A 27911-nucleotide genomic window follows, 5' to 3' on the forward strand; every position below is an offset into this window, starting at 1 on the left:
CTGTGTAACACTGCTGCTATGGTTCCCTGCAGCCATATGGGCAATTGGGGGATGATGTGTTGCACACAGTTGCTCGGGCTTGCTCCTCTCTTCATACACACTGGGAAGATGAACAGAATTAAGGATCAACTTTTCCTCGTTGTTTCTCTCAGACCAGGAAACTCCCCTCAGATTATTTTATTTGAGTAATTTCTTAATGGTGTGGCAATTTATAAGCCTTGGTGCTCCATACCTGATTATATCGGGACAGCTGAGCCCATGCCTCTGCACTGGAAACCTTGTGTCCCACATGGTAAAACCATTCATGACCCCAGACCTATGCCCATACAGTTTCTACCAAGATGTAGTAAGGAAAAGGCAGCAAACACCAATTCTGTTTTTCCTCAGCACTCCAGGCTATGTACCATTCCAAAGTGTAGAAGGTACTTCAGTACCCATGAAGACATCTTCCACGATAACCTCTGAGAAACAAGCAGGACAATGCAATTTAATCTGGTACTACACATGAATTACAGCCTGCACGTAAGAGACTCCAGTTCAGTTCATATAGCTGAAATGCAGAGATATAACAATGTACTTAACAAGCTATTAATGACTTACAATATGGTGTACCCAAGGTCCCAAGCCCAGATGAGGCATATTTCATGGAAGCCCTCTAAAGCCTCATTCAAAAGTGTAGGGCCCTTCCTATGCAAAACCCAGGGTACCCTTCCCGCTCACGTGGACATAATCACTTGCTGCTACAAATTCTACCATACAACCTCCACTTTAAATGTAAAGCCCCCCGGCTAGAAGTAATGATTTACATTAGCACTGTGATTCTCCCACTGCCAGGGAAATAAAAATCTCTTAGTACCAATATCGGAGATTTCTGTGGCAACTCAGTGAATAACAGTAAAAGCAGCTGCAAAATAGCAAGTGAACAAAGACTACACAGCTATAATGGTGACTCAACAACCTTTCAATTCAGCTAGTAAAGTGTCTGCAGTTCCCTTTATGCTGCAGGTGAATCAAAAGTGATTGAGCAGAATTAATCTCTCCCTAGAGCATTAAAAAAAAAAGTTAGTTTCAGTGCAGACTTGCTGGGCTCTTTCAAATCTGAGTTTCTTAAAAATTCCTCCCTGCTGTAACACCAATGAACTGAATTTCAGCAAAGCTGAGTTTTGAAGGACTGAGTTAAAAGAATTATGTGAATGAAAAGTGAATATATTTCAATGATAAGCTTCCAGTTGAAATATGTAAGCCCTCAGGAAATACCAATACTGAACTGCAAACTCTCTTGGCCTCTAACCAAGCACCCATGCAGCACAGAAGGTACTCACCTTGCCTATGGGGCATTGAATAACTGCATTAATATTTTTAAATACCATACTGAGACCACAGATATTTCAGCATGTTAACAGCCAATTTATGGGTTTAGCACTAATTTAAACATCTGTTTAGGAGCCCCATGTAAGGAACAGGCTCCACAGCTCTGGCTTGGAAACCTGAAGCCCCAACTGATACATGTATATCCAGCACTTGCATTATTTAATCATCTAAGGAGAGCAATTTTTATCACCTTGCAACAAATACCATAACTATAAACAGGAAGGGGTTTATGAAGCTTTTGCTGAGCAAAAGACAAAGGAAAACAAATTTATAAGTAAAATTATTAATGTGGAGAAGTCAAAGCTGTCTGGGGAAAAAACAGAAACCACATCACAGGTTTTTAAAAGTTTACATGAAAAACACAACCTGCACATTTTCCAAATGTTTGCATAGGCTTCTCCTCACCACCACAGTTTCTCCTGAACATCTTTGTGTTTTGGATTCAGACCAGGACTATAGAACCAGGCATGTCACGTGAGACTTATTTCAGGTGCATGAATTATGAAATCTGGCTGTAAGTGAATTCTGGATGGCAGTTTATCCAACCCAAACCTTAGTCACCCGATACTCAGCGCTGAAGCCTATAGGCACTAAAAAAAGAATGAAAGCATAATATTTCCCCTTCAGGAAACAGAAGAAAACCCTCAAATACATTCTAGGACACATGCAGAAAACTTAACATAACTAAGAATAACACTGGGACATGTGAGGGTTTTTGTTTGTATAGATTGCTAGCTCTAAGGACAAGTTTACTAATGGAAGCTGATTAGCAGATATGCCTATTTGCAGAATAACAAGAAATCATTTGGTTCAGCTGTTAGTGTTGCTGCTCCCTGCAAAATTCTTTCAAGTGAAAACTCAATGCATCTCTGCCAGCCCTCCTATGTGGTACAGAGCTGAAGAGAAAACTCAGCTATTCTTCACCCACTTCTCTCTAGGACATCCCAATATAATTCAGTGCAGCAAATCCAGGAAGGCAGGGCTTTAAAATACAGACTCAGAGCTCCCAAAACTCGAGTGGCTTGTATCTCCATGCAATCAGAATTATCGGTCTTACTACACCCTCTCATCTGTTTACTTCTAAAGGACTGATTTCATTTTTGTCTTCTTTGGGTTTGTTGGAATTTCTCCATAGGCACATCTGCACCAGAAACTGAGTTTCTAGACATGCAATTACTCAAAATTACTTACAGCCTCCATGCAAACAGCTACAATATTAAGGGAGTTCAACATCAAGGTTGGTTTGTCCAAGGTAAGAGTGTGGAGTGCTCAAACCATCACTGCTCTCTTTCATTTCTACAATGTGCCTAAGCAGAATTTTGAATGTGAAGACTTCAAACTATAATTGAGCAAATCCATATCCAAAATCTGACTTGTGTCAGGCAAGAAAGGAAATCCCTCGCTGATCTACCCTCCATGCACAGACATCCAGGACCCAGGCTACAAGGAGAAAGCGTCGAGATGCACAGGCTCTTGGGGATCTAGATGAATTAAGAGCAGTGTCTGTAACAGTAACAACAGTTCCTTTTTCTAGAGAGACACATGCAATATTGCGTCTACATCAGTTCTTACTTTCAAAAAGCATTATTACAGAGAAGTAATTGGATATAAGGGAGCTTTGAAAAGCTGGGTGTCCCTGTTTGTCAGCTGAGTTATAAAAATGATAAAGCACTCTTTCACTTTCTATGAAGCAACAGCATCTCTCAATAATTTTATGTACAATACACCAGAAATCCAGTATTAAGTGGCTGAAGACATTTGGCGTTTTACCCCTCATAACCACTGAAAATCCGTGGGCATCCAAATGTAATCACACTTGTCGTGTGTTATCACTCACACCATGGCTTATCACCCTAGATATTTAGTGGCATTTATAAATATATTTAGTGCTGACATAAGCAACAGAAAAGTAAGCCAAAAAGTAATCCACTTTACCTGTTCTTAGCTTTTACTTCAGGTTTGAGTAAGGCCAGCTCATTAAAGGCAGGTGTTTGGTTGCCTTTAGGTTTCTGCTGATCAGATTTGCCATGTGGACATGGATTTCAGCCAGTACTGCAGTCAGACAAGCAGCAGCCACTGCTTCCCACAGGTCCGTGGGGCAGAGAGCACTCTGCTCCTCCTGCCAGACCAGATGCCATGCTTTACCAGACTCCTGCTGAATATACATTTTTGCCTCTGCAGGTCTTAGGAGAGAAAAACCTCTTTTTATAAAGTCTACACTGTTCATCCTCAAATGACTGCCTGGATGCAGATAATATGTAACTTATATAGGTAATAGAACTTTGGCTATACTCCTGGACACAGCCTCAGAGCAGTCCACATTGGACTCCTGAAACTCATTCCCCCCTTCCTTGAGTGAATCCTGATCATCCTCTAGAAATACAGCACTTACAGCGCGTGGGGGACAGCACAGATCTGTTACCAGACCCAGAAGGTGGCAAACCCCTGTTATCTGTACAGAGCCCATAATACTCCTGTGCTCCAGGGTACTTCTGAGTCCCTGTTCCTACTGAGAAGGACATCCCGAAGAGTCCAATGAGTACTGTATTAGTGAAGAAGAGATTCTGAAAAACAAAATCCCCTCTAAGAATTAATGTGACTTGAGACTGGTGAATACGGAGGTGGGATAAGCTAAAGCTATGAAGGCTTAACAGAACTGACACAATCAATTACCAGATAATGGCCACTTCCAAATGTCTTATCTCAATTACCAAGCAGTAAAAAAAGAAACTTCATTAAGGTAATTTGATTTTAACTAGGAAGGTTTCAAAAACTAATTTTAAAAAATGGGCTCATAGTATAAAGTAGTTACAAACAGCTACAGCAGCAAGGTTCAGGACTATTTTCCCAACAAAAATTTATCATTTCTTCCTTGCCTCGAGGCTTCCCACCTTACCTACAAAAAAATTGTTTGGTGAAATCCCCATTTTGTTAATTTGTTCCTAGAAAATATGCAAGTGAGCAGAGGCAGGCTGTGTACTTTAATCAGCAGAACCCAGCAAAATTCCTGTGGCCTGTAGGCACCAGGGACTGGGTAGGACAGAGTTTGTGGTCAGACAGAGTATCTCAGATTAGACCAAACAGTAGAGCTGGGAGAAGCAGAGAGGCTTTTGGCCACACAAATTGTAATTGGGTGCTGCTTGTGTGTTTGAAAGCATCTTTGTCTTTTCCAGCTAGATTTGCTGGTTTAATACAATACATTACCTCTGCAAGCCTTGGTCTACCTACATCCTTAGATTGTCACAATTTTGACAACACACCAAACAAAAACAATCAATGAACAAAACAAACCATGTTAAAAAACTGGATAGGAGTTACAAGTTTACATGCTCCTGAATTTAAAGCCTGTTAAACTGACCTTCTTCCTTGATAGAGTATATTCTATACTGGGTCACACAGTCTGAGGGACGTGAAGTTTCATTTCACGACTGATTTTCTGGATTCACCACAGTGCCTGATATGAATAAACAAATGGGTTTCTTATCAATTATTTATCTCTGTCCTCCCCATGAAAGGCAGAGTGCGCAAGACTAGTATACATATTTTTAATTTATTGCCTTTATCTGCAAACAAAGGTGTTTGAGACATACGTCTGCATCCTGACATTTGTGGAAATGAAAACACAGGGGCAATGTCAAACTAAACCTCTTTTGCTCTAGACTGACAGAGGGCAATTTACCCTGCCAGAAGCAAATTAGGAGTAATGCTGGAATATCTAACCACACCTGAATACAGTGAAATGACTTTTTGGATCTAGCCTATGCCTACAGATCTCAGCAGATAACTGGAAGCACATAAAGAAGTTTTTAAAAGGTGCACCGAGTTGACAGAATGAGTCTCAAACCAGAGAACAACAGGAACACGTTCATTACACTGACAGCCCATTTTGACACCTCTCATGCAGATGATGCTGCTAATCCTGATGAATATTCACTCTCCTCTGAGCAGGAGCCTGAAATGCATAAATTCACACTTCTCAAATAGGACATCTTTTGGAAGCCATCAAAATACAACGTTCACTACCTATTTTTCCACTTTGGCTTGTCCTTTTCATTTCAATTAATTAAATATTACTGTGTATGACTATATGTACATAGCAAAGACAACCACTGTGCTCTCAAAGTTCAGGCCTCAATACAAAGGCCATACACATACCACTGGCACATGAACAAAAAGTATTCTTCGCCCCTTAGCACACATTGTTCATGCAATAAAACACTTCCTTGAAATATTATAATTGCATTTGATGGCACAACAAACATTCTAGGGGCGGTACAAGCAAATAATAATCATTTTTTAACAGGTAACCAGCCCCAGCTCCTAAGGGACAATGTCCTTAGGGACAATGGAGGCTCCACACCCTGATGTAGCTCCAAACCCAGAGTAAAAACCTTGTGGGTCTTCACTGCTATCATGGAAGCTTGAAGAGACTGATATCCTCATAACCCAGAAGATCCCTGGGCTAAACTACAAAATGTTCTTTTTTTCTGTGGAAATGAGAATCTACTACAGGAAGATGATCACCAAATACAAATCACTGAAGGTGGGAACTGAAAATAGGATCACCAGGAATAGTCACAGAATAGTAATTGCCACGGGCTATCTTCGGGACTCTGCTACAACACACAAAAGGCAACCTCTCCGCCAGTTATCTGAGACACACACTTGACCTGCAAAGCAGGTGACCTCCATGGAGCTACCCAGTTCTGATCTTCAAGGAGAGTTTCACTGGCAACTGATGGACAATAATGCTATTGTTTTTCCCCTCATATCTAACCTCACTGGTTTTAATTTTGTTGTGACTTAATGGGACTAGATTCCATTAATAATTAACACCACTAATTAAATGCCAACAGTTCACAAGTGACAAGTGCCTTACAACAGTCAAAGCAAACATTTTTGTTTTATCTGTGGAGGAAATGGTGGCAAAAGGATGATATGAAGAGCAGTTCAGGTTTTAAAGCAAAACACCAGAATGACTAAGTGACTAAGCACTCGTATGTAAAAATGTTTCTAACCAAGAAGTTCCTGTAATGACTCTGATGGACAGATTCTCCAATTGCTCAGCACAAAATATGCCAAGCGCTCCTGAAATCTTTTTTAAATTTTTCCCAGTCTCTGAAGGGGAGTTTCTGCCCAGTGCCTATATAATGTGCCCACCTTTCCTCCCGCAGGCATTACAGTATGTCCTAGAAATGCACAGCCTCAGATTCTCTTCTGTAAGAAGAGCAAGAGCTTGCAGAGGCAACAGTACTTCTTCTGGACCCTGTGAACTCAGACTTCTCTGTCAAAAATTTTCACATCAGAAGTCCTTGGCAATGAGCTGAAACTTGGAGAGGATGTTATTCACAGGTAAGTGGTGGGACCAGGTTTGTCAGTAACTACTGTATTTCACTGGTCAAAACTGGGCAACTTTCACGGAAAAGTAGCAAATTACAGCAATTCTAGTGCAACAGTTCCAAAGTGGTTGTCTTATTTTTCTTCACCTTTGGAAGAAAAGTAATCTCAGAACCCAGGAATCCAGCCCCAGAAGGCTTTCTCTGTCAAGCCAACACCATCCTCTTACCCAAAACCCACAATAACTGTTACTGCCGGGAATATATTCCACATGAAGCACCACTAAGGAAGCAAGCAACACCATTCTCCCTTGAAGTCTGAGTTACCTTCATGGGTCACCCCACAAAAAGCATCAATCTGACAGTGTTTTGTGCATTTTGCAAGGACACTTGAGCTCAGGGGACAATTCACAGACAAAAGGAATGTGACCTTGCTTCAGAGGGGTTTTCAGTACTCCTCAGGACAGAGACTGTCTTTATTTGCATCTTGTACATACAAAGAATACAAGACTTTGCAAAATAGAAGCTTTGATCTAATTTCCTCCTTTACTTACATGCACTTGAGCTGAGCAAAACATGAGGTAAAATCTCATCTGCTCAGGGTCTACTCAGAAGGACAAAGGAGAAACGATACTAGGACTCCGTGTTCTGGACAAAAGGACATCACCTCCCAACAGGGTCCCCTTCTCACTTTAGGAACTGAGGCACAAACAAAAGGAGCATCTTTGTGTGAACTTCTAAGAAGCTACTGGGAAGGCTGAGCAGTTTGGAAATGTAAAAAGAGAACTATGATGTTTAAATAATAGAATTGCTTCAATTAAGATTAATCAGAAGAAGGAGATATCTTCAGGCATCCAATAGGGGGTACTGGGGGGAGGGGGGGGGGCGTGGGCGCGCATGGCCCTCCTCATCCCATACTCCTGCTTCCTTTGAAATGCCATGAAAAGTCATCACCTCATGGAGACCTGGGTCAGGCAGCTGACTCATGGGGAAACTTGGGTTATTTTTCCTGGACTGCCCAGTAGGAACATTCTAAAGGAGCAAGAAGAGCTGGACCACCACTTCTAGCAGTAGAGCAGACTAAGATCCTGGCTGATAGCAATCATGGGTTGCTCTCCAGAGGACGTAGGATAAGGCACGCTTTCTTGGGCACAGACACTCCTGCCTTCCCTCCTGCTTGCTTGACTCCTCTGGACCCATCCCTTCTCCTGTCTCTAACTACCACAGCATACCCAGCTTTGCTTGCTCAAACGATAGGACAGGTTTAGCCTTTCAGTGAACAGAAAACCTTAATGTTCAGCAACAAAACTTTGAAGTTGCTGCTGCATACATATGATATGGCTTAAAACTAGGCAGCTTCTCACAGAAGGGGAAATGCTCACTAATGAACCCAAAGGCCACCCCTCTGCCAAATCCCAAAACTGACTTTCAAGCATTTGGGTCACTCCAGCTCACAGAGAAGGCAGCTGCCAGGATATGTTTGCTTGCTTGTTTTAATGTAAAGCAATGCTCTCTTCCTAGTCTTGTTCCTGGAAAAGGCTGAACAATTTTTTGGATGATAAACCTAATAATAATAACATGGTGATAGATAGCCCAGATGCAAAATTTCAGCCAAAATGCTAATGACTTGGTAACACTATAATCAATTGAGAACTGCTTCGGACAGAGAGCTGAGGTGATCTTAACAAGTGTAATAACAAAATTTCTTATGCAATTAGAACAGACAGTAAAAAAATTTCCTGTACAGCTCATGCTAGATACTATCCACAGGCAGCATCTTTGAACTGGCACAGGTTAACCTCAATTGACAGACAAGGCTGGTACCAACTAGGTAGCTTTGAACGCTATAGGTTTCCTTTTAATTAACATGGTTAGGTATCCGTGGAAGCCTGTGTGGAAAGTTCTCTTCAAAACTGCTCACAGGGATTCTCCAGCAAAAACTCACAAGGGTCAAAGGCAGGAAGCAGCACAGGCAGGCAGCCAAGCAGCGTGCTCGCTGCACATGCACTTACCCTATTAACCAGCCATCATGCCGGGTACAAAGGCTCAGCGCCTCACCTTATGAGACAAGGATTGAAATGACAGTGGAATTGGAAGTGGAGATCTAATACTAAAAATCAAAACAGAAGCATCATCTCAGGTGCTTATCTGAGTGGTCACTGTTTTGAAAAGGAGGAGGAGTAGTAAACAAAAGAAAAGAGCAAGGGGACATACTCTTCCTGCCAGGGTCTGCCCTGCCCTGCCTGCACAGCAGCAAGAGTCACTGGAGTGCTACCCCATGCAGATTTTGAAGTTTATAAGCCTGGAATGGCAATTTCTCCATTTGTTCTTAGTAGATTAATCTGGCTGCTTTCCAAAGCTCTGGCCTGCTCCAGGGGAGATGCATTTTGTTGTTGTTTCAACAAGTTTAATTAGGTGACTGGAACAGAGTGCCAAAAATACCCTCTGCACAGAGTTCTTCCCAAAATAAAACCCGATTCCTGTAAATAAAGGCCATGCCTTAAGAGAATTTGCAGTGTTCACCCTATTGTCAGTCAAGCTTTTCTCTTCACTCATTTAAGATGATAAAAAAAAAAAAAAGTAGAGACCAGTCTGATGGTGGTATTTCTCAGTGGCACTTACCAGGCACCTGCTTATCAGCCAACTGTTTTTGAAGCTTCAGATGCTTTCTTTGCATGGGGAGACAGCAGAATAACTACGCAATTCCAACCTGAATTTAAAGTTAATGTCTTGCAGGAGGCACTGTATGCAGTCAGACTACTGTAAAGCAGCTTCCTGAGCAGTCAGGGAAATGGCAGCAATGTGACAGCACAGTGTCTTACACTTCAGAGCTACCTAATTCCAACAGTACAGCCAAACTACTGCAACTTTCAGCAACTTCTGACTACCACATTAGTCACCAACTTTTGCATGGCTAAATTCAGCACTGCCTTGGGAAGTTAGAGAGTACTCATGCCTACAACAAAATTCACAGAAAGAAGGCAAGCAGTCTTCCCCCTTATGCTGGCAAAATGGGACTTTCCAGAATTAGAGATTAAATCAGTTTTTGTTCGGAAAAATCTGGCACTGATGCCTCCCTGGAAAGGATGCATATTGTCATGGAGAAAAGCCCTCAAGCTAGTGAAGCACCTTTTCCCTACTCCTTGAAATTCCGTTCAAGTTTTATTGCTTTATAAACAGCAGGAAAAAAAACCCAACAACTTCCTTTCTCTTGTGTTCCTCAGAAAACAATGGCAGCCTGTCAAGTAATAACTGAACGTTAATATATATATATATATATAATTTTTTTAAAAAAATGGAAATTGCTGGGTCTGTCCTGACAAAGTAGTTCTGTGCCCCACCACTACTGGCAAGGCAGGCAGACACCAACAGCATGTGAGGAGACGCTCCCTCTCCACCAAATCCATACCTGACCTTGCTCACCACCCACACTGGGAATCCCAAATTGGGGAAAGTATCCTGCTGTGAAGGATGACAGCATTCCCCCTTGGAGCCAAGGGTCCCCTTCCTGCCCTCTGACTGACAACCATATTCACTGGTGGCAGGAGATATTTTAATCCAAATGCCACAGCCACCTTAATCAACAGTCTACACACACCAGGTAAAATTCTGAAAAAGGTCTTTGCCTCTCAGCAGATCAGGGAATTAATGAGGAGACAAGGATCTCAGCCTTTGCCGAAAAGCCCCTGAAAATACAGTAAAGCATTACTGAAAACATACCAGCATCAGCAAGCAATCAGGACATCAAATTCTACTTTGCTCTTACACTGTCCCTCCCTTTGGCAGTATGCTTGTTGGGTGCTCAAAGAGGAAAACTGCAGATGGTTACTTGATTTTGTTTTGGTGTTTGTTGGGGGTTTTTTTTGTTTTGTTTTGTTTTTTTAAACATAGCTTTAACAGTTCTTTTGGGTTCTAAAAAAATTCTGGCTGTGCAAAGGGATGTTTATACTCAATTTCATGCATCTCACTAAGATGCAACTCTGTAAGACTTCAACCACTGTACTGTACAAAAAGGAAAGTTTTCACTTGAGAACAACAGATCATGTAATACAGGGAGTGATGCATACAGCAGCTGCATAAGCAACTGCAAGACTGCAGAGGACTCATCCGTAGGCCTTTCCTCCAGCAGTGATGCTGTGAAAGGACTAGAGCTGAGCAACCAAGGGGGACACAGGCACCTGGTATGAGTGACGCGCAGGGTCACGTCAAGTTTACGGCTGATAAGATGCTTAGTTCATGCCCCCTGAATCTCATACTTTGTTCTGTTGGTTTGCACCTTGCTCAGTCCTTGACATAGGTCAGAGCGAGCCCGCTTGCTCTTTCAGGTGGCTGACAGAATAGGATAAACATGCTTCTCTGTTCCTGGTCCAGGCACTCATGAACATAAAAATCAGGCAATTAAAACCACATTTTCCCCTCTCAGCAATTTCAGGAACAGACCTCCACAAATACCCAAATTCATCTGTTTAACATGCAATTTAGTTCCCTCCGAAACAATGTCTCTAACACCTTAGCATCTCATTAGCATAATGTGCACTTTACCTTTCAATGGCCGCTTGCTTGGAGTGCCAGGTAGATTGGCCAGCATAAACGAGGGTTAATAAATAACAGTCCTTTTTCAACACAACTGAAGAATACTTAATTTTCTATACATACTCAGCTAACACTTTGTCTTTCTAGAGCATACCTATTTATTTCAAATCCCGGAGCAGGTGCTAGTTTCTCCACTGTGAAATAACAAAGCCCTGTAAGGAAATGCTCTAAGAACAACTCTGCCCAGAAAGCTTGTGGTGTGATGTTGCCCAGCCATCTTATAATTAACACTCAAAACATCGAAATGCACACGTCAGACCCATGCAGTTTCACAGTCTAGAGTTCAGCATGGGATTAGCTGTACCTAATCCTTCCTGCTCTGCTGTACAGCAGCTGCAGCAAAAGTATGGTCTCCTGGGCTGGCAGTGAGAAACTCTCCTTCTGTGTTCTCGGCCCCTCCCCACAACTACTTTCTTTACTGCTGCTTCCTTGGACCTGCTTTCAGTGTATTTATCCTTCTGTGACACTTAACCTTTGTCCCCCAATTTTCAATTTATTTTCCTGTACCCTTAGCTCCACTAAAAAGTGAGCTGCTTTCCCCCGCAGCCTGCTCTTTGAGAGCTACAACCCCATATGGATTCCTACTTACTTCTCAGGCTAACATCGAAAAGATCAGTTAGAAAAACAAGACAACCCACCCCCACCTCAAGCTTCTCAAAGGCCCAGCACTCTGGTGACTTCCCTTACCTTTGATGGTTGAGATAAGGTCCTTTTATGGCCATGAGGAGATTTATTTATTTTCAGAATAAGCAGATCCTGAACACAGACACTAGATGTTTCAGATTAGAGAACAAGATTAAAAGTCCAGATATGGCAGCAGAAGAGACTATAGCATAACAAGACAGAGTCACAGTTCACAAAGCTGTAAACTCGGCATCTAGCAGTGCAGGTGAATAGGCTAGTGAGTGTTTTGAGTGTCACATTAACTGTCCTGCCTAAGAATGGACCCAAAACAGTGGGTTCTCTATCATTTTGCCTATTAGTGCAGCAGAAGCAGTAGCAGAGGGAATTTGTATATTATAACACATACAGTGATTGTCACAGAGTACATTACGTCCTGCTAACCAGGTCTCGCTCCAAGTGAGGACATAAACTATACCACGCATCCCCCTCATCTGTTTCCTCCTTGCTTACTCTCCCCACTAAACAAAGGTTCAAGATAATTCCCAAAGGAATAATATACATAAATTTTAAGAACTGTGTACTTTATTATCAACATTGCAAATACCAGTCAAAAAGAGAGTGGGGGCACAAGTTCAGACAGCTAAATACATCTCTCTGCAAATGCTGCTGTTAGCAATTCAGTCACACCAACAGAATTATATAGGTCTAGAGTGAACATTAAAGCATCATCTCTGACTGCATGAGTCATAGCTCCCAATGACTGTATCAAGTGGTACAAACCCCTTCTAGAGTTCTTCACTTGATCTTTGATTTCACTCATTTTTGGCACACTATCCCAGCTGCAGAGCCAGAAATAAACAAGATGCATGTGAATCATCTGCTCCTGGCAATCCCTGCCTTCCAGCAAAGCATCATTTTAGCATTCTCACAGCTCACAGGTGGTGCTGGAGGACCCCTAGCCGCTGAAACTCAGAGCAACCAGCAGGCACCTGAGGTAAGGTAACCCTCCCAAAACGCCATCCTGTAACTCATTAGCCCCTTCACCTCCTTTTTGCTGCCCCACTCAGGCAATGAAAAAATCTTACAGCAGTCTACACAACTACACCAAAAAATAGCAAATGTCTTCTTCCTGCTTTGCTATTTCATAAATGGTGCTATCACCCAGTGCTTCTATGGCCTGATATATTTTCTAACTAGTAACACAGCTGATTATTCTAGATCACTTCAGCCAGATCCTGCCAACCCTTCCCCCATTTTACTTAATGAATTACACTGGAATTCATGTCAGATTGTCTGGTAAGAAGCATTTTTTTCTAAGTGGGAACACTGAACAAGCCACTTATTAATAAGAAATAAGTACCTGCAATAGTTACTCATAATGAAAAATGGAAGGTAGTAGTGGTAGGAGTACTCAAGAGCTAATAACAGTGGGTTTAAATTACGGTAAGGAATATTTAAAACAGACGTTTGGAAAAGCTTTCTAATGCTCAGGGTAGTAGCAGACTTGTCCTGACTTCCTGAAAAGGCTGTGGAATAGCACCACTGAAGGTCTGCATTACAGGGTTAGACAAACATCTGTCGGGAATGGCAGATACAAACGATTCCGTCCTGAGGGAAGGGCAGATTTGAAAGTCTGAAAAAGTTTGAAAGAAGGAGCATCTTTCCATCTGCGTTTTTTTGTGGGTTTCTATGTTCTGCTCTGGCAACACCAACAGGATGGCTGTGGCAGTAGCTGCAACCTGCTGTGGACAGCCACCTCTGAGCCCCACCACCTCCACTCCTGCTATCACCAAAGCCAATTTCTCACATGTAAAAGCCAAAGCCACAGTCAAGAGCTACTCCCTCACAGCAGCACAAAGCACTCCATGCAACAGCTTCAGCAAAAAGGTGGTGGTGGGTCAAAACAAACCCCTCAGTGCGGTTTGAGCAAGGCAGGGCAAGCCCTGCCAGCTATCCCTCAGGCAACTCTATCTGCTGAGATGTGAAAAGCCCTGGAATCCAGGTTAAGCAACCGTGAGACAAAAAATGTACAAAAAATGCAGAATCAGCATGGACACAGACTGGCGATGAGGGTTGCAGCTAGCCTTCACTGACTATTCTTGATCACAAGGATATGGGTATGCAATGGAGCTACGTTTCATCAGTGGCCTTTTATCCCTTCTGTGTGAGCTGTCTCTTCACCATGCTTTAACCACATCATAAATAACTGCACACCCTCTCTATCACATATATCATAAGCCCCAGGACTCTCCAAGAATAACAGGGCAATTTCAGGTTTATTTGGGGTTTTTTTGGGTTTTTTGTTTGGGTTTTGCATATTTATTTGTTTGTTTTTAAACAGCGGTCTTATCAACTGTTAAAAGCTGGAGAGAAACAAGTGCACTCCAGACAATTAAGGAGGAAGTGGGTGGCTGCAACTGACACAAGGAGCTGGGCCTCTTCATGCACTGTTTTTAGACCCTGATGTAGAATGTTTGTTCTCCTCAGAAAAAAAAAAAATCCATTCCCCCATACTGTGCCATGCCCACTCACTTTAAATTGGAAGACTTCAAACACCATTCACCTGTTCTTTCTAGTCTCTGATGTAGGACTGGGTATGTAACTTCATGAGAAGCATGTCAGATCCCAGAGACTCTGTAAAACCATCTCTGTGCCACCTTGTCTAGGATTTAAAGACTGCTGGGTAAATCAGCCTGCCTTCTCTCAGGATGCAGTCAGAGGGCAGGACAGCTACCATGTGTATGTTTGGCATGAAAAATAACACAGGGAATTAAGATTCTGAGGCACTGACCCCATGAGGTCCATCTCCTGCTGCCACAGAGAGGCACAAGCGGGACACGCCAGCCTGTGGAAGCACACCAGGGAGGGGAACTGCATGGACGAAGCACCACTGACTTGATGCAGGGCCCCAGCACTACCACCTCAGCTCTTACCCAGTTTGACTGTTTATGAAAGACAGACATATGGTCCCTGTCATTTGCTCCTCCATCACACCCTGCAGGAAGCACGGCTCATTCTCCACAAGGGGGACAAGCTGCCATGGTGTCCCTGACCTCTCCTCCAGGAGCCACTGGCCTGACCTACTTTTGCCTACAGGATAGACTACAGTACCATCAACATCGATGCAACTCAATGTGATTTCAGAAAAATCCAGTTATCTCCTCCTCAGTACAAACACAGCCTTGTCAATACTACTAGTGCTATTTTTTTTTCTGTGGGAAATGCATTACTGATCAATACAGTGTGTGCTACTTTGTGAGAAGATGAGTAATTGGATGAATTACGAACAGAAGGTCCTTCTCTTCTGCTGACACTATCCTCACCCTTTCCTTCTCCTCTGCATAAATTCTGCCTGGTGTCTTAGGAGTGAGCCAGTGAAAGGGCTCACAGCCAAAATAAGATTCATTATTAGATCTTTATCTGCAAGTCAGATCTCCTCAATTCATAAAAATTCAGAGTTAAGTCTCCTCCTCTCCTTAATTCAAATCAGATCCTTCAACCCAAACTGAGCATGGGGACGAACCAGGAGAGAGGAAGAAAAGACTGTCAAATACAATACTCGGCCGCTTTATCACTATTATCATAGTAAAGTTTTATATGCAGGCTCTGAAGGTCTTAAATTAAATGTCAAATATTATCTGGCACCAGGAACATGAAGTATAGTTGCCTACAGGGAAAAGGAGCCTGACAGCTTTGCTCTGCATGTCAAAACAGCCGTTGCCTCATTCAGCTCCTCAGGCAAATGAACCACCATTTACCAAACAAAAAGTTACCAAAATCTACTCACTCATATCTACCAAAAAGAGGCGATGGCAGGGAGTAAGGGCAGTTTTTTAATCCTATTCAGATGTTGAAAAGATTGATTTCTCCACTTGTAACTGTTGAACAGAAGAAAATATAGGGATGTCTCAATTTCTTTTTGGTTTTATGTTGAGGTTGAAACAAGGTCATTAAATAGTCTCCTGTTTCAGCTGGCCTATGTCCTCCTGACAAGTTAAAACAAAAGAAATGCCCTGATCTTATTTCCCTCTCAGGCAACCCAGGAACTGTTGCGGCCTTTTTGAATAGACTCCAGAAAGCTTGCCAGCTGGAGTTTATGAAGTCTAGTTAATTGCTTCAGCATATTGATTTCATGTTTGTATAGGGAAATGTATAGCTAGAGACACCCCTCACTGGTTAGCTCTCCAATGGCTGGTGCCACAGCACAGCCACGCTGCTCACTGCTGCACTGGAAACCCTGCTTGGTAGGGAAAAAGGTGCAATCCTCTAACATGGCAATTGCTGCTGTGAGCCACAAAAAAAACCAGCTTCCCAAAGTCTACAGCATTGCTGCAAAGGCACATTACTACGAATTGTTGATAAGCAATCCAGATTCTAGAAAATGTTGCACCAAAAAAATTTTGCTTTCAGAAAAGCAGAATAATTTAGATAGTAGTAACTTTCCTAGGGACCTGATTCTGTCAAGGAGCATTCTGTGCCCACACAGACCTAGAGCACAGCCCTCCCAGTGTGTGGGGAGCTACACTGCAAACAGGCACAGGACACAGGGAGAAAACAACAGCTCCCAGCTGGCACAGGTGGGCACACTTGCATGCCTAAGCATGTGCTGGAAAATACATGGTAATTACAGCTGCCTCCCTGATGTATTAAATTCATTTTAAGTGGGTTTTGGGGTATAAACTGGAAACTAGGCTTTGGTGTGCCAGGAAATAGCTATGATATATGACATGCCTGACTTGGAAAAAAAAATAAATAATCTGTGAGAATGACTGTATCCTGGTCAGACTAACATCTCAATTGTGCTTGGACTTGCAGAGCCCAGGAAGGACAGTAATGCACAAGAGACAAGTGAAGAGAGACCCAAACTGATTCTTGATATTTCTTACTGAAAAAAAATATCTTTCCCCACTCCCTCAACAAGGGCAAATTCTGTGCCTGTTGAAGTCAAGCACAGATGTGTCAGCTGCAGGAAGAAATGGAAGAGTGAATGAAAATATTAAAGAAGAAAAAGCAAATTTCCACCATGCAAGTTCTGATTGGGTGCCCACATGCCTAAGCAACCTTTCTTCTCCCAGCTTGTAACAGAAAGAGCTAAAAAGGCTCTTTCCAGGATGAAGATTTACGAAGTTTTAATGACTGCAAACAAGAGCTGAAATTCTATATGTGGTGAACTCCAGAAGAGAAGTGGGACCCACTCTGCCCCACAGTCACAAAGCAAGACTGCTGGCCCTCGCAGCTCTTTAATTAAAGAAATAAAAGGCAATTTTGGGCATTGGTGTGTGTGTGTGTGTGTGTTGGAAATCATCCAACTCATAGCAGAGAAAGGAAAGGCCACGAGATTTGCAGGAGAAAAAATCATAAATCTTCATCCACCCTTTGCAGAGCTGTAACATTAATGCTAAAAATAACTACAGCACCTGTGGGATTTCAGCATTTGGATTAATCAAGTCTTGGCGGTGGTAGATGGGGGGAAAAAAAGCAGCAGAGGAACAAAGGGCGGAAGGATTTCAGGACCTGAGCATGCCGACAAGGACGCAGCATCCAGAGAACAAGCTGCCGTTTGTTCCTGGCTGGGGCAGATGTTCCATAAGGAATACAGCAGGGGAAGGAAGGGGTAAAAAAACAGACAGGCACAAAAGCACATTGAGAAATGGGTCAGGCTAGAGCAGAGCTGTCAGCCGTCCTTACCCACAGCATTAGAGCTTAATTAGTCTGTGATCTCTTATTAAGGTCCATGAGCCAGGACAGCCTATCTAGGAGCTGCATGTATTCAGTCAGAAGTTTCCTTCACAGCCCTTCAGATATCTAGCATTGGCTTGCCATTGCTATACAAACTTCCACGCTTGATGCAAACTTCACAGGCACTAAAGTATGTGACTCAGCAGCTCAGAAAGGCAGAAGCCATCATCATGCTCCACAGGAAAATAAATGTTGAGGGTTAGAGATGGGAAAAGCCTATTGGGGTACCTTGGCTAGCCACTCTAGTTTCTCTGCTATTATTTTGTCCTGTTCACTTTATATTAAAATAAGGCAGATAAACTTCTGGTGTCTTTCTGAAAGGAAGGTTATTACTGACTTTGAGGTTTGGGACTTTTTTTTGTAATGTGTGATCCTAACTTGTTTCTCCTTACAGTCATGAAAAGTCTCCTGTACAAAACACTGTAATCTCAATCTTACCAATATGCTTTATTTTACAAACATGCTGTGGATTAGAAGCTACCTCTTTTATGGTTGTTTATAAAACAGTAATACTAGATGGTGGCTTTGCCCCCTAGCTTCCTCACTCCCAATGCCTCGGTGGAAGTTCCAAAGCCACACCACTTAATACTTCCATTTTGGATTGTGGTTAGCAAATCAGGATTTACAGTAGCTGTAACCATTGGTGGCTCTTGCTCCAATGTCAGGTAGAAGATCCAGTACTCTAGATGTTGCACCCTCACTCCTATTTCCAGAAAGGCCTTCCAGGCAGCTGTCATACTCACTCCTCCTGATCACGTTACTTTTAGCATGCTTTCTGACATTGCATGAAAAGCTAAGAACTACTTTGACTTCGCTACAATGCTCCAGTACGACCTTAGCTACAGCCTGGCAAAATCTGGACCTTTTATGTGATACTTGTCCAAAGCCATTTTATAATGAAAGCTAGCCCTTAACGTAAACACTGTGGCACACGTTCATTAAGCACTTGTCTGCAGTTCAGAGCAGAAAAAAACCAAACCCATACCTACCAGTTACATGTTCGTAGTCAGAAAATTGAGGGGGAAAACATGACTTACTACCAGGCACATTAGAAGCATGCTTTCTGGGTTTTTTTTTTTTGATTGGCAGGCTTAATTAGAGCTTAATGCAATGTTCAGATAGGCATTAACAATACACTGCGCTTAGATCAAGGAGAATGAAAGCCAAGAGCAAGCAAGTGAATGCTCAAACAAGCAATCACTTCTGTAACTTACTTTTGGGTCTGTGAACTTGAACTTTAGCCTTTCCACCATCTCCACCCTGAGCAGGTTCAGTGCAACAGACTCTGTTCTTTAACGACGGGGAGCAGAGGGCACTAGACAGCACTCATTTCAACTCTACAAAGCACAACAAAGGTTCTCAGTAAACAATGGGAGGCAGCAATTTTTCAGCTTATTCTATCAGCCAAGTTGCAGCAAAACCATGAATACATTAGCCTGCCCTTGTGGCACTGCTTTTGTTCAGTCAAAAGGACCAAGAAAGAATGAAAAAAAACCGAAAGCAAGCATGAATTGGGAAAAGAAAAAAAAAAAGGAGGAAAGAATAGCTGCCAAGTGAACTGGGAAACCTGCTAGAACGCAAATTCAATGCAATTGCACAGGCAATTCATTTTTCTCATGGTTTTTTTGCATCCTTGTTAATGAAGTCGGGCTATGAGATATGTTCCTGGATGCTCCATAGCCACCACCAAAGCCAGTGGCTCAGGAGCTTGTGGGGGGCACTCAGTCATTGCATGTACAGGTATTAAATTTGCTCTCCAGAATGCGCATTGAGTATCTGATAAATTAATACTCTGATTTTCTATTTTGATTTATTCATAAATTGGAGTAGAAGAAGATTTTTAAAGTACTAATTGAGGAAGAAATCAAGGAGTCATGCTTCAGGAAAGAAAAAGTAAGTGTGAGACTCTTAAGGAATACCTGAAATATTTGTTTCCTTTGCTTCAGCTACTCCCTGCAAAAAATTGTTGCTCTTACACAAGAGGCAGCAGCTTGCTGAAAGATGCTTCAACTTGAAAGAGTTGAGGAAGAGTCCAATGGAGGCTTTTTCCAGAAGCATTTTCTGATTTTATCTATGGCATTTAATAGGAAAGAATCCAAAAAATGTCCTAACACCTTGTAGAAGGTGGCTTACTTAACAACTAACACACTCCTACCTCCATTCAAATGCCAATATCCAAAATGTCAGTCCTCAACCTCCCATCTAATCCTAAAGACACTTGAGTGTTTGCCAGCAAAAGACTTTAGATTTCCTTTCTTCTCCCCCTCTAGCATTGAGACCACCTAAGTTTCAAGCCCAAAGAGCCTGGCAGCAGTCTTGTACATTGTTTCCCACCTAATTCATCCACTGAACCATTCTTCTGCCTTTGCCACAGACAGGCCACATGTAAAACAGAATGAAGCAATGCTCTCATGATTCCTTTGTCTTGCACAGCCAGCACCCTTCTAACAGAGATCAGGCTTAGTGATGCTGTCTGCTTGATAAACCTGAAGCCAGGTCCTCTTCAAGAGAAATGATCCAGCTCTTGGTCTGCTGGCCCTTCTGAGGCAGGACTCAAAATCTCCTCCTCTCTGCATAAATAATTAGGTATCAGTCAGATTACAGGAGAAAAAAAAAAAAAAAGACTATGATTCATTGCTGTACATCCAAGCTGAAATAGGTGATCTCCTTGGCACCGAAGACAAAGGATAAAGCTTAAACTATGTATTTCTCCCAAGCATGTCTGTCTACTGACCTCATGGATCTGGCTTTCCTAAATCGCTTTCTCAGGCAGTAACTGTTCTTACATGTAACAGAGGAAGCCTAGGTCCTACATCAGAAGAGTATTTGGTATTAACAGTGGTTGCCTGACGACTCTAAAGCTGGGAGATGCAATACTTAGACTAAGGCTCTTTTCCAAATCTAGCCCCTCACGGACACTACTCTTGACAAACTCCCTCTTGTTCACACACTGAAAAGTGGGAAGAATTCAGGAGGTCCTCTTTGTGTTTCTGCCTAGGCATCCACTGCACATACTAGCGAGACTACTGGATTTTGACATTAAGTTGCTGCTATTTTTGCTTTATCCTGATACCACCCTCCATCATGGCCACCAGGGATGAGAGACAGCTACACCAAACCATAACCATCTGCTATTGGGCACTTCAGCTCCAACCTCCACTCCCAACTGGAAACAAAGAAGTGGTGTAGATATCCTGCCTAGCCATGGTCCCAATCTTCCAGTCCAGGGATGTGTCATGGTACCGACAAGTATGGTCAGTGCTAGTAAAGAAGCCTTCCAAAGCGAGTGTTGGGCAAAGACCAGGCTAAACTAACTGTATCACTGGAGACAAGTGGAGGTGGGAACAAGGGCACTGATGGCTTCCACAACAGTACCAGCAATGTGGGGGGTTTTGGGTGCACCTTGATTGACCCCTTGACCTTTGATTGACTCCAGCATCCCTTCTGATGCAGGAGAATGTTTCCTAGCCATACTACCAGTTACCACTACCTCAAGACTTTTTCGTTTCACTGTACTCATCCCACTGCTGAAGAGCCCTTTTAAAATTCCATTTACCAGACGGCTACAAAAGAAAACCAAATCCTATTTCACATGTACTTGGTTTCTCGTAGATGGAAATGAATAAATTTCCCCTGCTCCTCACCCTCCTTTCTCACTCTAAGTCTTGCGATGCTTATGGAGTGCCAGTCACTAGACTTCCTAGGTCTCCTCCACCTTGGGCAGCACAATTCTGTTGAGCAATCAGCTTGTGACATAACAAGCATGAAGAACAGCAAGAGATAAAAATCAAAAGCAACAATGTTTTCACACAGGTGCCCCAAGTCACCAAACAAGGAAACCATAAACTTCTAACATATGGCTTGCTGGCAGGATTGCTTCCAAATAGCTACTTTTTTCCTCAGCAGCATCAGTGTCAAGTGTCCTGAGGGACTAGTAATACTCAAGACAGAAGGCAGAATTACTTAAACAAGCCAAGAAGCATCCCAATAGGCCATTAACATCCCCCCTGAAGTGACTGATAGAGGCAGAAAACAGTAACTTTTTTTTCCCCTCTCTCAAGAGACACTGCAGACACTAAACATGAAAACAGATTTATATACAAGTTCCACCTGACTCCAGCTTCAGCCATGGCCCGGCTCCACTTTGGCAGCTCCACAGTTCTGACCACTGATCAGCATGGCCTCTGTACTTTTGGCTTCCCTTGCTATATGGCTCTTCTGCAGGATGACAGTACTGTCCCACCTGGTTTGCATTAATAAACCAGTAAGTGGGCACAATGGCAACACATAGGGGGACTTCTTTGCAGGGGCAGGAGGCAAGTCCTTTAGGCTAATACACACACATTGCAGGCAATGTGCTCCATCCCAGTGTTAAAAAATGTTAGCCATTGAAGCCTTTCCAATCTAGACAAAGGCACCAATTTGAAGTACACACAAATACTAATTCATCTTATTCAGCTTCCACCTGACCCAAGCTCCCTCCACACAGCAAGAAGCCTACTGATGCATAGATGTGGATGCTCTCCTGCAAAGAACTTCTAACTCATAACAGTTTTTTCCCCTGTGCAAGTGCCCTCAGCCAAGGGCCACCTCACACAGGTGGTACAGCCAGGTACCACGCACCTGCGAGGGTGTCAGCAGGACACGTGATGAACACAAACTTGCTAGTTCATTTCAAGATAGTACTCCAAGGAAACTAAAGCTTTAGCTAGCAAGTATTTATCTTTTCAGTAATAGAGACAGGAGCATCATGATTAGACTTGGGTAAATATAAATCAGTAACATTCAATTAATTAAACCTGTATACATTATAATATAAGTAAGGGTCAGCATGGACCAAGGGCAGATTCTGCACAACTTGCGAGGAGCACGGGGGTCACACAGTGACAGAAAGGACTGTGAGTAATCTCACTGCAACACCCAGCTGGCCAGAGACCACTTTGCTCCAAACCAGCCTCCAGGGAAGACCTTAGGAAGGTGAAGTTGTCTCAAGGGCTCAAGCATCTGTACTTTCTTTTAGCAGCAGCTTGAACCAAAGCACAAAACGTAAGAAGGGATACTTGCCTCCTCCAAAAGCATGGAAGCTCGAGACCAAACTAAACTTTGCTAGCCATATTCCTTCCCGATTTTCTGGATTTTTTTGTTTGCTTTGACACGGACAAGCACCACCACCTACAGCTATCTAGCAACCTTATTTGTGTGAGCAGGTCCTATGGCATGACACTTCCTTTACAAAAAAGGAAAGCCACGATCTTCAGGAGGAACCTGAAGCAAAAGACCACAAGCTACTCCCTAGAAGGCTTCAAGTTATGTTTCTTCTGTTCCCTTAGATAGCAGCTCTCATTTCTCTGAACCTTTAATATGTCTAATTTCCACTGAAGTCACAGTGGGCCCCAGGCACAAAACAGGAGCCATTTTTATAAACCTGGGAGACTGAAGTCCCAACTTCACATACAAAATATGCCAAGTCATAACAGTATTTAAGTTTTTCTGACCAATTAATCTAGCAGTTGGGGGAAAAAAAAACCCTCACTGGTAGCCTTTTTGCTAACACTGCCAGCTGAGGCAACATTTTATATGCACTACCAACAGCTCCTACTGCCATGACATGGCAACAGCCTTCCATCACAGCTGGAAGCAACCTGGAGGCAAGGGGACTGATACTTTGCTAACGAACCTCCTGAACCAATATATTCCCCTCCCTCACCAGCACAGCCGTTTAGGAGGAACTTCCCAAATCATAGGTCAGCGAAGGAATGCAGGAGAGCAGGATGAGCGCTGGCTTCTTCCACTGTTTTGTCTGTTAATGAACAACTTAACTGTCAAGTGAGTCATGAACTCAAGAGTCCCCAGCGCCTCCTCTGAATATTCCCCCTGCCACGTCTATTTAAGCAGCTAGAAAATTAACACTGTGATTTAAAAGCCTCCCACTCTTACACAAAAAAGGAACACTTTCATTGGGTGCTCAGGAAAGCAGCCATCAAGCAACTTCTTGGGAGACACGTCCCGAGACCTGCCAGGTTAGGAGGGCACCATGCACCAGGTTCCTCAGCGGCCCTGAAGGTGCCACCCGACCGGGCCAGAGGGCTGCATGTCCAGCTGCCTCCTGGGCTGCCGGGGCAGGAGGCTGGGGACAGGTGCTCAGGGGAGGCCAGCCAGGTGGCACCGACAGCAAGGAGCCCAGCACCGCCACTGCTGCCAAGAGCCACAGGCCGGGAGCGCCCGGTCGCTGCCCACTCGCTGCCCCGGGCCGGAGGCACTCTCCCTCCGCACACGCCGGCGCTCTCTGCCTTTCACCACCCCGGCCTCCCCTCCACCGCGTCCCCAGCCGCTCTTTGCCGCCCGGCCCGCGCCCCCGCAGGCTGCCCCCGGCTCTCTGGGCACCGGGGGTGCGCTGCCCGGGGCGCCCCCACGGCGCTCACCGCCAGCGCGGACAAAGCCCGATCCCGGGGCGCCGGCGGGGCGCGGCCGGCACAGGCGCCGCGGGCCGGGAGGGCTCAGCCCGTGGCCGCCACCGCCACTGCCACCGCCCGGGCGGCGCGGAGCCCCTGCCCGCCGCTGGCTGCCGCCTGCCCCCGGCGCCCCCCGCCCTCGGCGCTGCCCTGCGGGGGCCCGGCCCAGCCTTCCCCGCGCGGAGCCCCTGCCCGCCGCTGGCTGCCGCCTGCCCCCGGCGCCCCCCGCCCTCGGCGCTGCCCTGCGGGGGCCCGGCCCGGCCTTCCCCGCGCGGAGCCCCTGCCCGCCGCTGGCTGCCGCCTGCCCCCGGCGCCCCCCGCCCTCGGCGCTGCCCTGCGGGGGCCCGGCCCGGCCTTCCCCGCGCGGGCGGGGCCGCGCCCCCCGGCGCCTTAAAGCGGCGATGCCGCCCACGAGGTCGGCGGGCGGAGCTGCCGCGCGGCCGGGGAGGCGGGGAGGCGGCCCGGCGGAGCCCAGCACCGCCCCACAAAGCGTGCCCTTAGCCCACGGTGTCTGCCGTGCACCCCCCCACACCCGCACCCCCCCACAGAGCTCCCTCAGTGGCATCACTCCCTCCATCACCAGGGACTCGCTGTTGCTGTGGAACAATGTTATCCTTAATCTTATTGTTAATAATTGTCAGTACAGTTGGCATGGTTGTTACCAGCGATGGCTGACACGAATGTGAGGCAGTGTAGCCATACACGATGTAAATCTTTTTTTTATTTCCTTGGGGTAAGTCCCCGCTGCAGCCCCACTACAGTTTGCTTCTAGTGGCTTATCCCCCACCGCCATGCCCTCTAGGTCTGCTCTTGCACAGCAGGGGATGAGGAAGGTGCGTTCTCCAATGGCAAAATCCATCAAGAAAAGCTCTTGGCGGAAAACAGTTGTTAGCAGCGTCCTTTTTTTTATTGCACTAAACAGATGCTAACGTGACGATATTAGCCGTGTCCCAGCTTTTCTGTGCAGATGTGTTGTTTCGTTACAGCTGTGCTCCCGCATGTTAGTCTATCAGACCCAGCACAGCTCCTTGGGCAGCGCTGAGACAGCAATGCCCGCAGCCGGGTCCTTGTCTTGCACAGGTGAATGTGGCCACAGCACCTTCTCACACCAGCTCTGGCAGCCAGAGCCAACCTCACACCCAAAAGTACTGACAAGGACACAAGGCGCATTCCCACCCACATGAGGGGACTGCTCAGGGTGTGAGGGGACTGCTCAGGTTGGGAACTGTGCTGTGGACTTGGTAGCTGAAGTGAGCGCGGTGACTGTGAATGATGGCCCTAAAGTGTTTGAAGCGATCAGTGGGGACAGAGGTGGCCCTGGGCTTCCTGTGCTGCAAAGCACAGTGGCGGTGCATTCACGGGAGCATGCCGTGGCGTTTGGGTTTAGAACTGCCGTGTCACAAGCCTTACGCCTGTGAGCGTTTATCAGCATGCTTTCAACATAAAATTGCAGCTGCAGTCAAAATGCCACGCGGACACCAGTTCTAGCCCTTACTCCTCCATCTGACCCTGGCAGGAGGAAAGCCGCTCACCCGGCAGCTCAGAAACCCCTCCTCGCCCCAGGCAATCCCCTGTTAAAGAAATCAGCAGTGCAGCACCCTGCTGCAGGTGCTGAGGGGACCTCAGCATTGTTGTCTGCTCCTCACTATTTTGCAATATAATGGACCACTGCAGCTCCTTGGCATGGTCCTTGGGGGCTTTTGAAATGAGGCTTGTCAAGAAAGAAGTCAAAGGCCCTAGAGAGCCATCTGATGAAGAGCAAGCGAGTTTTTATGTGCTCTAAATCCTCCCACCCAATTTTTCCCCTGCTGCCAGGCAGTCCACCCCTTTCAGCACGCATTAGTGAACATCACAAGCCTATTGGAAAAAGTGCTGGAAATGAGAAATGAAATGTACCCTATTTAGTCTTCAATTAAGGAAGAAGAGTTTACTCCATCTCTCTAGGGCAGCGAAAACTGGAGCAGAGTGTTAGGTTCATTGAACATTAATGATCTTTTCCTATTATGCTAAATTATTGTTTCCTTAGCCAGTGATCAAATACAATAGCTTTATTAAAGCTCATTTCAGTTAGAAAAAAGAAAGTGCCTTTCTGCTGCGGTAGCTCTTATGAATGACAAAGGAGCAAGGGCCCTACAACAGGGTGATTGTTGGAAACAAGGGAAGCGATGGTCCCGGCTGCTCCTGCATATGCCCTCACCTTTCCCCCACCCCTGTAACAGGGACATCGAGCTGCCTGAACAAGAAGCTAATTCAGCTTCAGTGCTCACCGAGTGTAGGCTCCCCTGGCCTCTGCGATGCGGCAGGCACTGCTGAGCAGGTCTCTGGGGGTGGGTACTCTGCCCACAAGTACGCACAGCTCGCCCCACGGAAAAATATAAAAAGCCCTAAAAAGGCATTTAGCTCATGACTCGAGCTGGATTAAAGTGTGTGCTTTCGGCAACAAGGAGCAAGTGCAGGCCATAATAATGCAGTCCTGTGGGGAAAAGATAATCTGAAGTAAAATGAGCCAGTCTTGGTGCAAGTTTATGGAGGCAATGCTACACTCCTTAGACAAAATTAAATGAAACTATTTTAGTGGAGTTCTGTGGAGGCTACGGTCCAATGTAATTACAATGGCAAATTGATGTTCTGATATAAGTATGCTGCCGCTGCAGGGAAAGAATATGAAGCCACGACAAATACAATAGGTATAAAAAAAAGGGTTGAAATTAAGTTAGGTGAACATTGTAAACCACTTTTGAAATGTATTTCTTTATACCTACACCCTCTGTGTCCCTCTCTGGCATGATCGTGCTCTTGTGAGATGATTGCCTCTTGCCCACGGCTAGACACTACCCCGTGTGCTGTTCGTGAAAACTGGGTGCACGGCCTCATCTGCTGCAAGAGGAAAACACAGAAGCAGAGGTGTCACCTCCAGAAGGCCCTGAGCTGTGAGCAGCTGTGTCTTCTCTCCTTACCTGCTTGCCCTAGATGGATGAGCAACTTGACCCTGCTGGGTCATTCAGCAGTCGGGGATCCTCCTGCAGCACTCTCAGACATTCATCTTCACACCACTCTCCCGCAGTATTTAAAATGCCATTGCTCCTTAATCTGCAGCATACACAAAAATTGGCTTATCTGGGGCACAGCTCAAATCTGAGTGGGTTTGGGTGGGAAATGGGAATGATCCATGCCATTTGCATGGTAGGAGGCACATGGAGGAGGGAGGGGGAAAACCCGAGTGCTGGCAGAGGAATGTGCCAAGCACAGGGAGAACAAGTCCAGCAACCCCCCGGAGGGCACAAGATTTGCTTTATTTCCACAAGGCACTTTTGAGCTATGGGAACTTAAATTTTAAAGTTGCTTCTTCCTGCCCCAATCTGTCTCTTTCTTGCCATCCATGCTGTGGTGCCCTCTGATGTTAAATATCCTGCTTGGAATCTACCTGGATAAGGGGAGGATCAATAGGCTCTCAGTTTTGCATCCATGGCAACACATACTTTACATATCATTTTATCCTGAACAAAGGAAAATTAAATACTTGATGTGAAAAGACTTGGGGTTTCAGGGAAGGGGGGGAGGGGGGAAGGGAACAGCCTTTGCCTCCAGTGCAAACCTGTCATACAGAATCCTTAATGCAATGCACTTAAGAAAAGTGTTGATAGAGCAAAACTTGAGGGTCTGTGAGGAGCCTATGAATGCCAGACTTATTTCAGCTGACACTACCCAGAGTCTAATGCAAACAGAGCCATCACCAACCTTCAACAGACAAAAATGCAAACAAGCCATTCTCAAAAAGTAATAATAGAAAAAAGTT

The 27911-nt window shown here is 44.8% G+C and overlaps 1 long non-coding RNA gene across 1 annotated transcript; it reads right to left on the reverse strand.

Annotated features, from left to right (window-relative positions):
* Positions 1–24175, reverse strand: LOC119151772. The gene is made up of 3 exons (XR_005105542.1): positions 24086–24175; positions 18878–19000; positions 1–100 (listed from the first exon to the last, which is right to left on the reverse strand). It is a non-coding gene; the product is annotated as an uncharacterized LOC119151772 (long non-coding RNA).
* Between the last annotated feature and the right edge of the window lie 3736 nt (positions 24176–27911).

Source organism: Falco rusticolus, chromosome 7, assembly GCF_015220075.1.
Source record: "Falco rusticolus isolate bFalRus1 chromosome 7, bFalRus1.pri, whole genome shotgun sequence".
Classification (NCBI taxonomy): Eukaryota; Metazoa; Chordata; class Aves; order Falconiformes; family Falconidae; genus Falco; species Falco rusticolus.